Source organism: Hylobates moloch, unplaced genomic scaffold (assembly GCF_009828535.3).
Source record: "Hylobates moloch isolate HMO894 unplaced genomic scaffold, HMol_V3 SCAFFOLD_11, whole genome shotgun sequence".
Lineage (NCBI taxonomy): Eukaryota > Metazoa > Chordata > Mammalia > Primates > Hylobatidae > Hylobates > Hylobates moloch.
This window is the reverse complement of record NW_026652286.1, coordinates 91,480,627-91,495,768: the sequence shown is the minus strand read 5'-3', so window position 1 is coordinate 91,495,768 and position 15,142 is coordinate 91,480,627. Positions and strand designations below refer to the sequence as shown.

Below are 15,142 nucleotides of genomic sequence, written 5' to 3'. Positions count from 1 at the left end.
TCACAGCAGCAAATGACTGTCACAGTAAAGACAAGCTTGTTCTTTGCCTGCTTATTTATTTATTTATTTAACTACTACTCACCACAACAGAAACTGGTTATCTGCAGGTGCACAGCTATTCTAAGAGAGTGAATGGGTGTGCAGCTTCCTGTTAGAGCTCCAAGGATCAGTCAGAGCCCTCCTGGCCTGGCCCGCCCTGCCCTGCCAGCTCTGCTGCCCCGGGAGGCCACCTCATGTGCCGGCTGCTTCACTGCTGGCCTGGCCCCAAGGCCAGCCTAGGGCCTTCCAGGGCCCTCTCCGCTCCTGTCCAAATGGGGCCAAACCAAGCAGGGTGGTGAACTTTTTTTTTTTTTTTTTAAGACAGAGTCTCGCTCTGTTGCCTCAACCTCCCGAGTAGCTGGGACTACAGGCACCCGCCACCACACCTGGCTAATTTTTGTATTTTTAGTAGAGATGGGGTTTCACCATGTTGGCCAAGCTGGTCTCAAACTCCTGACCTCAGATGATCCACCCACCTGGGCCTCCCAAAGTGCTGGGATTACAGGTATGAGCCACCGAGCCTGGCTCTGATAGACTCTTTTTAAAAATTCTCAAAAATGTCCGGGCGCAGTGGCTCACACCTGTAATCCCAGCACTTTGGGAGGCTGAGGTGGGTGGGTCACCTGTGGTCAGGAGTTTGAGACCAGCCTGGCCAATATGGTGAAACCTCGTCTCTACTAAAAATACAGAAATTAGCTGAGTGTCGTGGCGCATGCCTATAGTCCCAGCCACTCGGGAGGCTGAGGCAGGAGAATCGCTTGAACCCGGGAGGCAGAGGTTGCAGTGAGCCGAGATCTCGCCACTGCACTCCAGCTTGGGCAACAGGGCGAGCCTCCATCTCAAACAACAACAACACAAAATTCTCAAATGATTTTATTATCAGCTGTAGCACAACCCAGGAAGGTGCATAAAACACATATGGCAGTTTAACAGATGACTGTGAAGCAGACACCCGGAAATCAAGTGATGACAGGGCCTTGCCAGCATCCCAGAAGCTGGAAGTGTGCAGCTCCACACCGTCCCAGCCTCACTGCCTGCTTCTGGGGACGTCGGGAAGCATTTGCCCTAGAGCTCAGGTGAGAGGTCTGGGGATCCAGAGCTGGTGTCTACGAGACAAGGCAGGTGTGAGAAGCTGTGGGTGCACACGCTCAGTGTCACCTGATGTTTGGGTCTGTATATATGGATATTAGTCCTTGGTTCCTTATGCATTAACGGACACCTTTCCTTCACCCTCTTCCTGCAGTGAGGTCTGCCTCTCACATCCCGAGGGAGGTTGAAGTTAGGCCAGGCAGAGGCGTGCTACAATATCCCTAGGACATTAGAACCTGGACGGAAATGTAATGGTAATGAAGGAAAGTGTGTGACCAGAAGTCCCCTTGAGAAGAGAGCAGATGCTCAGAGGAAGGATCTGCTTAAGATTCCCTTCAGTTGTGACAGAAATCTGAAAACCAGTGACTTAAACAACTAAGAGGGTTGTTTTTTCATATCACAGAAGTCTAGGGCTGTCGTGACTCAAATTTGCCATCGAGAACCCAGTCTCTTTCCACCTTCCTGGGCTGCCATCCGAAGCAGGTGGCTCTCGGCTGAGGTTTACTGCCTCGTGGATGCAAGGTGGCTGCTGCAGTGCCAAGCCTTTCATCTGCATCAACGCAGGAAGAGGGAGGGCAAAGGACTCAACACAGAGCCGGTTGAGTCTCTCCCGTTTTAGGAGCCTGCCTCGGATCCTTTTGCAGTGACGTCCACTTATGTCTCATTTGCCAGAACCGGGTCCCTGGCCACCCTGAACTGTAGGGGAGCCTGGAAAATCAACTTAAACAAAGTTGGTCACACTGATACGCTAAGAACAGGCATTGAGAAGGAAACTAGTAGCTTTTCCCCAAAGAAACAATTTGCAGTGGGGACAATGAGACTTCCCTCCCCCAAGCTGCTTTCTAAGGATGGTGGACCCAGGAGGGCTCAAAGTCCTTGCTGCATGGGGTGAAACTTGGGGTCAGAGCTGAGTTGCTGAGGACTAAGAAGAGGCTGAGCTGCGTCTCCTGTGGTGCCCTTCCCAGCCCTTCACACAGCTTGCAGCTTTTCCTTAAAATCAAAGCTGAACTCATATTTTAAAGTGTTCTGGTTTTCCCACCAATGATGTATCTGCTTGTAAATATGTTAAGAAAGACTGGGCAGACAAGCTAAGTGGTGAGATGTGGGTGGGGACTCAGGTACACACAACCCCGAGGGCAGCCCAGAGCTGTGTCCTTATGGGCTAGGGCTTCAACCATGTTGGTCAGGCTGGTCTCAAATTCCTGACTTCAGGTGATCTGCCTGCCTCGGCCTCCCAAAGTGCTGGGATTACAGGCATGAGCCACTGCGCCCGGCCCTATCTTTCTTTTAGACTTGTAAGAGATCTCTACATATTACAGATACCAATATGTATATAGAATATCAATTTAAAGGGGCACCAAATGATTGTGTCAACATTCCAGGCTGAGGCTGCATTCAAGGATGGGGTCCTGCGCTCTACAGGAGGACGAAGTCCCGGCCCACAAAGCCCCTTTGGTGGAGGTCAGACTCCTCCTAACCACAAACAGGAATCACTCTTAGATTTACAGTCAGAATTAGAGACATTGAGACATTTTAAAAACAGGAGCATGTGAGTTGAAATATAAATTTCCACCTTCCTTTGACAAATCAGGATCCCTCAGCCCCCACAGCAGCCACCCTCTGCAGCAGCGGCCTCCCTTACACAGGAATACGCTTCTGGTTCAGCCCGGTTCCCGTCACCCCAAGACTAGGTCCCCAACACTCACTTCCCCCTTGCACTGTTGGCTCCCTTATCCGCAACATATTTTGCACATTCCTGTTACTGGAATTTGAGTTTGCAACACTGACCTGGAGCAAAGCCTTCAATTTATATACAGGCAACGAGGAATGGTAGAGGTTCTTGCCCAAGGGCACACAGCCTATGATGGTACAGCCAGGCCTTCAGTGGGGTCTCCTGGGAACTAGTGTCTCCCGAAGATCAACTAACACTGCGAATCCCAGGGACTGCAGAGCCTGTGGGGGAGAAAGGGAATGTAACTTGAGTTGGGGTCACTTGGTTGCATCTGAATTTGCATTGGTACTGGGCTGTGGCAGTGGAACTCCTGGCCTGGCAGGGAGATGCCTAGTTGTCTGGGCATGGTGGCTCCCTCACCCCATGCCCTGTTCCCACGGGGAGAGAGGAAGCCACAGTGGTTGAGGTGAAAACCAGAGGTCGTGCAGCCCTGGCAGACAGAGGCAACCACGGGCAGCTGCAGCAGGCTGGTGACTGGCCCACAGGCACACTCCACCCCCTTTCTGCAAAAATTGCTGTCACATGCAGAATTTTGGAAACGTGCAAAGTCTGAGAATGGGTGCTCAGGAGCCCTCCCTGGTGTATGCAGGCGGTCCTCGGTGACTCAGCCCAAACCCCAACCATGGGCATCAGGCAGCTGAGGGTTAAAAAAAAAAAAAAAAAGTTTTTGATGCACAGATGGCTGTGGTTTGAGTAGAGGAGTAGGAGGAGGGAAATGGAGGCTTCCTTGTCTTGCTCCAGGCTCTGGTTGAGGCGTAGGCCCTGCCCTGGGAGGAGGAGGCGGCAATGAGGCACACAGGCTGGGGGTCAGGTTGCAAAGCAGCAAGCCTGCCCCTTGGTGGTCTGCCCGCTGCCCTACCTGTGTCCTCCCCGCCAGCTCCTCCTCTCCTCTTGTTTCAGGGAGTTCTCTCCTCCTCTGTCTCCCTTCACTGCAGGCTCATGTCCTATTTACCCTCTGGGATCTCTCCTGCCCAGGGATGACTCAGAGATGGGCCTGGAACATCAGGAGAGCCAGAATGCAAAAAAATAGAGACGAGTTCGGGCCTGCCCCCATGACCAACCCACCAACCTTGGGCAAATCTCCCCTGCAACCACTGTGTGGTTGGCTTGAATGAACTTGAGGCCCCTTGTGCAGTCATAATAGGCCCCATAACAGGCACTGGACCTACAGGCCTGATACCAGATGCAGCTGCCAGAGCCTGGCCTGAGGTCCAAGAGCCCACTGGCCAGAGCCCGCCCTCCCTCCCTCTCCTCCTCCAAGCTGCCCCTTGAACTGTGCAGGCCTCTTCTCAGGATTGTTCTAGCAAACTTTCTGCTCCAGCTTCCTAGCCTGGGTGTGAGAGGCGGCCTAAGGGCCTGAGGACAGCACCTGGGCTTGAGCCCTGACCCTAATACTCTCTCTGTGACCCGGGACAGGTCAAGGCTCTTTCCTGAGCCTGAGTTTCCATCACCAGGGACAGAGATGAGTGACCCTGTCCTGTCTCCTGGACTCAGGCAATGTCCACCCTTCGTTTCACATGGATTTATGGAGCTGTGGCCACATCAGCCACTTTACCAGCTCCTGCAAGAACAATAATAATAGAAGCAAAACAGTAACAGAAGCACAGTTTGAAGTAGAGAGAAGTTAGGGCCCGCTGGTGTGGGTGAGCAGAGGTTGTGTTAGAGAGGATGGGGCGGGAAGGTGTCTCTGAGGAGGTGATGTGTGAGCAGAATTGTGGCAGGAACCATCGCTGAGCTGATCTGGGAGAGGACAGTCCAGGCACGGAAAGGGCCGTGCAGAGGCCCTGAGGCGCTGTTCAGGGACTGGGAAGAAGGCCTGTGTGATTGGGGCAGAGGGGGAACAGATCCAGGGAAAGCAGGGCTCCAAGCAAGAGGGTCTGGGCTTGGGCTCCAGTGGTAGGACTAGGGACAGGATAAAACCCCAAACTCTTTCCGCAGGTGAGGGGATGTGGATGAGCAAAGTAGCTCAGGACCGGGCTGAGCAAACAGTAGCCCTGATTCCTCCTGAGACAGAGGCCTGGCCCAGGAGCTCAGGGAAGGAGAGAGCCCAGCGGGCAGTGAACATCTACCCAGTGGTGCCAGAGACAGTGCAGGCAGCCTAGAGGAGACAGGACAGGCTGGGGTTTCCTGGGGAGGGTGGGGAGCCTTCCTGGAGGAGGTGAGGTGTTAGAGTAGATGCTGCCCATCTGACCTCAGAAGTTCTTTCTAGAGGGCTCTGGTAGGGCCCAAAGGCAGCACTGCCCCAGGGAACGACTCCCAGGCCACAAAGTACAGAACCCTGCGGGAGCAGCGCTTGGCCGCCCTGAACACAGTCCTGTGGGATGAGCAGACCAGTGCCTGGTTCGACTACGACCTTGAGAACAAGGAGAACCAGGAGTTTTACCCATCCAACCTCACTCCACTCTGGGCCAGGTGTTCCTCTGACCCCGGCGTGGCGGATAAGGCTCTGAAATACCTGGAGGTGAAGGCACAGCAGGTGGCTCGAGTCCACCGCAGACAGCACCGCCCCCTCCCAACCCTGAACAGGACTTGCAGGGGAGGACGCTTCCTCCGGCTGTGCTCCTTGTCCCAGCCTGCGGGTCCCGCGGAGCCACCGGGGGGCAGCTGTGAGCCGAGAAGAGAAGGGCCAGGAAGGGGACATCTGGCTTCCCGCCGGGCCCAGCGTCCTGGCTCACAGTCCAGCCCCACCCACAGTCACGGGAATGTCTGGAACCTTCTAGGGCAGCCGGATCCTGATCTACCAATATGCCGCAGAATTGGATCCGAACCAACTTTGATGTCTACTCGCTAAAGTCAGCCATGCATGAGAAGCTGAGGGGGGACGGTCAGGCTTGGCAGGGCCCAGGGCCAACGCAGCTGGGATGGTGGCGGCGCCCAGTGGCCACTCCTGGGCACTGCAGGGGCTGCTGGGCAGGCAGAGCGGCTTCTCCCTACAAGGATCCGGTTGTTAGTTGTCCCTGTGGCTGGGGGTGTGTGGGGTGGGGGCAGTGCCTGACCTACGGCCCTCCCTCTTATTCCCAGTATGACATTAGCAACGGTGGAGAGCCCGGTGGCAGAGAGGAGTATGAAGTTCAGGTGAGCAGGCCTAGGGTGGGCTGGCCATCGCTCTACAGGGAACTCCTGGGCTCTGCTGCCCACGACCCCCGCCCCAGGCCTCAGTGTGCTCACCTGCATATGGGCCTGGGGCAGGAGCTGACTGGTGCTCCCTGTACCGCTGGGGTTAGGCAGGGCCAGTGCCCCTGGGGAGAGAGCCCACAGCCCCCACCAAGGGTTTGGGGCTTCCCCAGAAACCTGGCCCCATTGCCCTGCCTCTTCCAGGAGGGCTTTGGCTGGACGAATGGCGTGGTCCTGATGCTACTGGACCGCTATGGCGACTGGCTGACCTCAGGGGCCCAGCTGGCTTTCCTGGAGCCCCACTGTCTGGCGGCCACCCTTTTTCCCAGCCTCCTGCTCAGCCTCCTGCCACGGTGACCGCCCTCCCCTCCTCACCTGGCCCCAGCTCCTGTCCCATTAAACCTCTGCACCAGTTCCTGTCTTCCCCTGCCTCTTCATGCCCTCCTACCTTCCAGCCTGTCCTCTGATCAGAGTGAGGTGGGGGGCAGGGTCACGACCTGGAGGTCATGGGTAGGGGCCTAGCTCCCTCCTGGAACCTTCAATAGGGTGGAAATCCTGCTCTGGGGGGAAGACCTATCCCTCCTACCCCAAGTGCCCCAGCGCCAAGCCCCACGCCTCCAGCCTTCCACTCACTTCCTTAGTCCAAAGGCTTTACAAATACTGAAAACCCCCAGCCTGGGCCCAGGCAATCAAGGGCTCAATGCTGGGAAGGAGAGCAAGGGAGGTGGGGCCCGAATAAATATGTATAATTTATTTCTGCCCCTGATATTATTCCTTCAAAGGAGTCTGAATTTGAATGGATTGTCTCTAGATCTATTTATCCCCCAGGGCATCGTTAAAACAATTGTAAAATCAGCTAGCAATTAGTGGAGTTTAACTGCTGGATGTGTTCAGGGAAAGAGAGGAAGGGAGCCCTGCCAAGACCACTGTCACCCCAGAGTGGGTGTAGCCATCCCCAAAGCTGTGTCTCCCTGAGGAGCAACCTCATGGGCTTAACACAGAGGGCGGGAAATAGACCAGGAACATAATTCAGCCAGTTGCTCCCCAAATACACAAATGAACAATAGCACGCTCTGGGTAGAGTGTGGTGAGGCAGCCAGTACCCAGCATTGCTACAATATGTTATCTAAAATGTTTGTTTTCCTACAAAAAATTACAAGACACAAACAAAAAACCAGGAAAGTATGACACACACAAGCAGGCAAGAGAAATTGTTTTATAGGAGTGACCACTAGGCTCGGCACGGTGGCTCACACCTGTAATCCCAGCACTTTGGGAAGCCGAGGTGGGTGGATCGCCTGAGGTCAGGAGTTCAAGACCAGTCTGGCCAACATGGTGAAACCCTGTCTTCTACTAAAAATACAAAAATTACCTGGGTATGGTGGCGGGCGCCTGTAATCCCAGCTACTCTGGAGGCTGAGGCAGGAGAATCGCTTGAACCCAGGAGGCGGAGATTGCAGTGACCCCATATTGCCCCACTGCACTCCAGCCTGGGCAACTGAGCAAGACTCCATCTCAAAAAAAAAAAAAGTGACCACTATATACTGAAGAAAGAGTATCAATAAACAGATGGAAAGTATTAAAAAGGGCCAGGGAGTATAGTGGCTCACCCCTGTGGTCCCAACATTTGGTAGGCTGAGGTGGGAGAATCACTTGAGCCCAGGATTTCAAAACCAGCCAAGGCAACATAGTGATGAGAGGTGACAGCGTGCTGGCAGTCCTCACAGCCCTCGCTCGCTCTCCGCACCTCCTCTGCCTGGGCTCCCACTTTGGCGGCACTTGAGGAGCCCTTCAGCCCACCGCTGCACTGTGGGAGCCCCTTTCTGGGCCGGCCAAGGCCAGAGCCGGCTCCTTCAGCTTGCAGGGAGGTGTGGAGGGAGAGGCGCGAGCGGGAACCGGGGCTGCGCGCGGCGCTTGCGGGCCAGCTGGAGCTCCGGGTGGGCGTGGGCTTGGCTGGCCCCGCACTCGGAGCAGCCGGCCGGCCCTGCCGGCCACGGGCAATGAGGGGCTTAGCACCTGGACCAGCGGCTGCGGAGGGTGTACTGGGTCCCCCAGCAGTGCCAGCCTACCGGTACTGCGTTCGATTTCTCACTGGGCCTTAGCTGCCTTCCTGCAGGACAGGGCTCGGGACCTGCAGCCCGCCATGCCTGAGCCTCCCACCTCCTCCGTGGGCTCCTGTGCGGCCCGAGCCTCCCCAATGAGCACCGCCCCCTACTCCACTGCGCTCATCGACCACTCAAGGGCTGAGGAGTGCGGGTGCACGGTGCGGGACTGGCAGGCAGCTCCACCTGCAGCCCTGGTGTGGGATCCACTGGGTGAAGCCAGCTGGGCTCCTGAGTCTGGTGGGGATGTGGAGAACCTTTATGTCTAGCTCAGGGATTGTAAATACACCAATCAGCACCCTGTGTCTAGCTCAGGGTTTGTGAATGCACCAGTCCACACTCTGTATCTAGCTACTCTGGTGGGGCCTTCGAGAACATTGTAATGTTCAGGGATTGTAAATACACCAATCGGCACTCTGTATCTAGCTCAAGGTTTGTAAACACACCAATCAGCACCCTGTGTCTAGCTCAGGGTTTGTGAGTGCACCAATCGACACTCTGTAGCTACTCTGGTGGGGACTTGGAGAACCTTTGTGTCGACACTCTGTATCTAGCTAATCTAGTGGGGACGTGGAGAACCTTTATGTCTAGCTCAGGGATTGTAAATGCACCAATCAGCACCCTGTCAAAACAGACCACTGGGCTCTACCAATCAGCAGGATGTGGGTGGGGCCAGATAAGAGAATAAAAGCAGGCTGCCCCAGCCAGCAGGGGCAACCTGCTGGGGTCCCCTTCCACACTGTGGAAGCTTTGTTCTTTTGCTCTTTGCAATAAATCCTGTTGCTGCTCACTCTTTGGGTCCACACTGCCTTTATGAGCTGTAACACTCACCACGAAGGTCTGCAGCTTCACTCCTGAAGCCAGAGAGACCACAAACCCATTGGGAGGAACAAACAACTCCAGAGGCGCCGCCTTAAGAGCTGTAACATTCACCGCGAAGGTCTGCAGCTTCACACCTGAGCCAGCAAGACCTTGAACCCACCAGAAGGAAGAAACTCTGAACACATCCGAACATCAGAAGGAACAAATTCCAGACACATCACCTTAAGAGCTGTAACACTCACCGCAAGGATACGTAGCTTCATTCTTGAAGTCAGTGAGACCAAGAACCCACCAATTCCAGACACAGTGAGACCCCATCTCTACAAAAATAAAAAATTAGCCAGGTGTGGTGGTGCACACCTGTAATCACAGCTACTCAGGACACTGAGGTGAGATTGCTTAAGCTCAGGAAGTGGAGGCTGCAGTGAGCTGTGATTGTGCCACTGCATTCCAGCCTGGGCAATAGAGCAAGATCCTGTCTCAAAAATGATAATAATAATAATAAAATAAAAATTAAGAAAGGGCTGGGTGTGATGGCTCACACCTGTAATCCCAGTGCTTTGAGAGGCCAAGGCAAGAGGATCACTTGAAGACAGGATTTCAGGGCCAGCCTGGGCAACAAGGTGAGCTGTAATTTTTAAAATTAGGCAGGCATTATGGCACATGCCTGTAGTCCCAGCTATTTGGGAGGACGAGGCGGAAGGATTGTTTGAGCTCAGGAGTTCAAGGTTGCAAGGAGCTGTCATTGAGCCACTGCACTCCTGCATGGGTGACAGAGGAAAACCCTGTCTCTAGAAAATAAAATAAAAAGAAAATACAAAGAGAACCGGCCAGGCACGGTGGCTCATGCCTGTAATCCCAGCACTTTGGGAGGCCAAGGTGGGAGGATCACCTGAAGTCTCAGGAGAGTTCGAGATCAGCCTGGCCAACATGGTGAAACCCTGTCTGTACTAAAAATACAAAAATTAGCTGGGTGTGGTGAGGCATGTCTATAATCCCAGCTACTGGGGAGGCTGAGGCAGGAGAATCGCTTGAATCCAGGAGGCAGAGGTTGCAGTGAGCTGAGATTGTGCCGTTGCACTCCAACCTGGGCGACAGAGTGAGACTCAGTCTCAAAAAAAAAACAAAAAAAAAAAAACAAAAAAAAAAACTAAATGGGGGTTTCTTGTTTCTGGCCTAGGGTGTAAGGAGTGTGGCAATTGTCACTCCATCTTAACAACAAGTAAAAAGCTGAATAAACAACACCAACAACTCTTCTTAGATCTGTCAGAGAATTAAGGTCACAGAGCAAGTTAAGGTCACAGAGCTGCCTCCAAAACTGGAGACAGACAGGCAGATACAGACAGTCACAACTTACCAGAGTAGACACCTCCACACTGGGTTTCTCTTACCCAGTACTGGTTTGGTTTCAAGAAAAAACTAGAACTCATACTAAAAGGCAGAAAATACCACTTGAAGAGACAGCGCAAGTATCAGAACCAGACTCAACTATAGCGGAGATGTTGGAATTATCAGGCCGGCAATTTGAAACAACTATGATTAACATGCCAAGGGTGCTCATGGAAAAAGTAGACAACATGCAAGAACAGATAAGTAATTTAAGCAGAGCAATGAAAATTCTAAGAAAAAAACAAAGAGAAAGTACAATGAGGAAAAAAAAAACACTAACGAAATGCCTTTGATCAGCTCTTTAGTAGACTGGACGCAGCTGAGGAAAGAATCCATGAACTTGAGGATATGTTAATAGAAACTTCCAAAACTCAAAAGCAAAGAGAGGCAAGACTGAAACAGACAGAACAGAATATCCAAAACTGTGGGACAATGACAAAAGGCATTAGATAGGCATTAATGGGAATACAGAGCAAGAAAGAGGGAACTGAAGAGATATTTGAAACAATAATGACTGAGAATTTCCCCAAATTTATATCAGACACCAAACCACAGATCCAGGAAGCTCAGAAAATACTAAGGAAGACAGATGCCCCCCCAAAAAGAAGAAAAAATCAACACCTAGGCATATTATATTCAAATTGCAGAAATTCAAAGATAAAAAGTCTTGAAAGAGGCCAGAGGAGTAAAAAAACCTTACCTATGGAGGACCAAGGATAAAAATAACATCAGACTTCTTAGGAACCATGCAAGGAAGAAGAGAACCATATGAGATATTTAAAGCATTGACAGAGAAGATGACCCCACCAACCTATAATCCCTAGAATCTCTTTCCTGCAAAACCATGCTTCAAAAGTGACGGAGAGGCCAGCACTGTGGCTCATGCCTGTAATCCCAGCCCTTTGGGTGGCCGAGGCAGGCAGATGGCTTTGAGCTTAGGAGTTTGGGACCAGCCTAGGCAATATGGTGAAACCCCGTCTCTACAAAAAAAATACAAACTTTGGTGGTGGCACATGCCCGTGGCCCCAGCTACTTGGGGGCGCTGAGGCTGGAGGATCACTGGAACCTGAGAGGCGGAGATTGCAGTGAGCCGAGATCGCACCACTGCACTCCAGCCTGGGCAACAGAGCAAGAATCTGTCTTAAAAAAAAAAAAGAAAGAAAAGAAAGAAAAGAAAGAAAGAAAAGAAAAAGAAAAAAGAAAAAAAGTGATGGAGAAATGAGAACTTTCACAAGCCAACAAAAATTGAGAGAATCTGTAGACCTGTCTTGCAAGAAGTATTTAAAAAAAAAACTTCTTCAGAGAAAAGAAAGATGATACAAGTTAGAAACTTTGAACTATATAAACAAGGGAAGAGCTTTAGAGAAGGAATAAGTGAAGGTAAAATAAAAGCTTTTACTTTTCTTATCCTTAGTTAATCTAACAGATAATCGTTTGTTCAAAATAAAACAGGGCATTTATCCAAAATGCTTGATACCAGGAGAATTTTGGATTTTGGATTTTTTTTTTGAATTTTGAAATATTTGCAATATACTTACTCGTTGAAAATCCCAAATCTGATCATCCAAAATCTGAAATGCTTCAGTGAGAATTTCCTTTGATCATTATGTCTGTACTCAAAAAGTTTTGGATTTTGGAGCATTTCAGATTTTGGGTTATCAGATTTGGGGTGCTCAATCTGTAATAGCAACTGTGTATTCAACGATTCTAGTTTGTGGATAAGGGAACTGCACGACAGCAATGATAGAAGGGACAGGAGGGAGAAGTTAAGACTACTTTGTTATCATAAGGTACTTAACACTACCATGAAATGTAGTGTTATTTAAGTAGACTTGGTTAGCCGTAAATGTATAATACTGAAAAAAGAACTGCTGGAGGCCGGGCGTGGTGGCTCACGCCTGTAATCCCAGCAATTTGGGAGGCCGAGGTGGGTGGATCACGAGGTCAGGAGTTCAAGAACAGCCTGGCCAATATGGTGAAACCCTATCTCTACTAAAAATACAAAAATTAGCCAGGTGTGGTGGTGGGTGCCGAGTAGTCCCAGCTACTCAGGAGGCTGAGGCAGGATAATCACTCGAATCCAGGAGGCGGAGGTTGCAGTGAGCCAAGATCGCGCTACTGCACTCTAGCCTAGGTGACAGAGCAAGACTTCGTCTTAAAAAAAAAAAAAAAAAAAAAAACTACTGGCTAGCACTTTGGGAGGCCAAGGCGGGAGGATTGATCGAGCCCAGGAGTTTGAGACCAGCCTGCGCAACATAGTGAGGAGTTCCCCCAGAATAAAGCCAGTCTGCATAATGGGCAGAAGATCTGAATCACTATAAACCTTGCTTAAAAGAAGACATACGAATCGCAGACAGGTATATGAAAAGGTGCGCTACATAACTGATCATCAGAGACATGCAAATCAAAACTACAATGAGATATTATCTCATTTCGGTTAAAATGGCTTTTATCCAAAAGACAGGCAATAACAAATGCTGGTGAGGATGTGAAGAAAAGGAACCCTTGTATACTGTTAGTGAGAATGTAAGTTAGTACAATCACTATAGAGTTGTGTGTTTTTTTTTTAAAGAACATTGGCTGGGCACGTTGGCTCATGCCTGTAATCCTAGCACTTTGGGAGGCCAAGGTGGGTGGATTGCCTGAGCTCGAGAGTTCAAGACCACCCTGGGTAACATGATGAAACCCCGTCTCTACTAAAATACAAAAAATTAGCCTGGTGTGATGGCAGGCTAATAAGTAAGTAAGCCCTTACTAAGAAGTAAGCCCAGCTACTCAGGAGGCAGAGGTCGTAGAGACCAAAAAGTTGGTCCTATGAAAAGATCAATAAAATTGACAGAGAAGACACACATAAAATCAGAATGAGTGCAGAGGCACTACTATTGACCTTACAAAATTGAAAATAGACTACTATAAACAAGTATATGCCAACAAATTAGATAACCTAGATGAAACAGAAAAATTCCTAGAAATAGAAATTATCTAAACTGACGCAAGAAGTAAAAAGTCTCAATAGGCATAACAAGTAAAGAGATGGCAGTAAAAACCTTGCAATAAAAAAAGATGTTTATGCCGGGCGCAGTGGCTCATGCCTGTAATCCTAGCACTTTGGGAGGCCAAGGCGGGTGGATCACCTGAGGCCAGGAATTCAAGACCAGCCTGGCTAACACGGTGAAACTCCATCTCTTCTAAAAATACAAAAAGTAGCTGGGTGTGGTGGTGGGCGCCTGTAATCCCAGCTACTCAGGAGGCTGAGGCAGGAGAATCGCTTAAACGTAGGAGGCAGATGTTGCAATGAGCCAAGATCGCGCCACTGCACTCCAGCCTGGGCAACAGAGCGAGACTCCATCTCAAAAAAAAGAAAAAAAAGATGTTTAATTTTATGTGTCAACATGGCTAGGCAAAGGTATCCAGATAGTTGGTCAAGCATTATTCTAGATGTTTCTGTGAAGATATTTTTTAGATGAAAATAACATTTAAATTTGTAGACTTTGAGTAAAGCAGGTTACCCTCCCTTATCCCATCAGTTGAAGACTTTAATTTGAAAAAGACTGACCTCCCCAGAAGAAGAGGGAATTCTCCCAGCACGCTGCCTTCAGACTTGAACTGCAGCTTCTTCCCTGTTTCTCCAGCCTGCCAGCCTACCCTAGAGATTTTGGACTTGCCAGCTACCTCTCAAACTCTCTCTCTCTACCCCCATCCCCCATATATGTATTGTTTCTGCCTAATATGGTCCAGGACCAGATGGCTTCATTGGTAAATTCTACCAAACATTTAAAGAATTAACATTAATCTTTCTCAAACACTTCCACAAATAGAAGAGGGGCGTATTTCCTAACTCACGCTATGAGGCTAACATTACCCTGATATTAAAGCCAGATAAAGACATCACAAGAGGGCTGGGCATGGTGGCTCACACTCGGGGAGAAACACTTTGGGAGGCCAAGGCGGGAGGATCACTTGAGGCCAGGAGTTCAAGACCAGCCTGGGCGACACAGTCAGATGTAGTCTCTATCAAAAAAAATTTTAAAATTACCCAGGCGTGGTGGCATGCACCTGTAGTCCTGGCTACTCAGAAGGTTGAGGCCAGATGATCACTTGAGCCCCAGGAGGTGGAGGTTGTGGTGAGCTGTGTTCATGCCACTGTATTCCAGCCTGGGTGATGGAGCAAGGCTGTGTGTCCAAAATAAAAGAAAATCACAAGGAAAGAAAATTAGTCAAATATCCTCTATACATATTGATGCAAAATTCCTCAAAAAAATACTCGCAAGCCAAATCCAACAGTTTGTTAAAAGGATTAGACATCATGACCAAGTGAGATTTATCCAAAGAATGCAAGGGTGGTTGCACAGCACTGTGAATGTAATAAAAGGAAATTGAATTGTACATTTAAAAATTGTTGACCAGTCATGGTGGCTCACACCTGTAATCCCAATACATTGGAAGGATGAGGCAGGAGGATTGCTTGAACTCAGGAGTTCCACACCAGCCTGGACAACATGCAGAGACCCAATCTCTAAAAAACAAAATCTATATACATATATATATATAGATAGATAGATAGATAGATTTTTTTTTTAATTTAAAAATTAGTTGGGCGTGGTGGCATGTGCTGTGGTCCCAGCTACTCAGGAGGCTGAGGTGGGAGAATCCCTTGAACCTGAGAGATCAAGGCTGCAATGAGCCGTCCAGCCTGGGCGACAGAGCGAGACCCTGTCTCAAAAAACAAAGCAAACAAAAAAACAATGCCAGCTGCCCACATTACTGGGTGAAGCTATCTGAACCTTTACTAGTTCAGAGTGCTGCCTGATTCATGAGTCATTTCTTTGCTTGAATAAACGGTTAAATTTAATTT

General features: G+C 50.0%; 1 long non-coding RNA gene across 1 annotated transcript in view; it reads right to left on the bottom strand.

Moving 5' to 3' along the window:
• Nucleotides 1-899: 899 nt before the first annotated feature.
• LOC131384566 (uncharacterized) overlaps nt 900-15,142 on the bottom strand; it is a 36,824-nt gene continuing 22,581 nt past the window's right edge. The window contains exons 2-4 of the long non-coding RNA XR_009215543.1: nt 14,324-14,460; nt 2,917-3,081; nt 900-1,145 (exon numbers count right to left, since the gene is read on the bottom strand). This is a non-coding gene — a long non-coding RNA (uncharacterized LOC131384566). The remainder of the gene's footprint in view (nt 1,146-2,916; nt 3,082-14,323; nt 14,461-15,142) is intronic.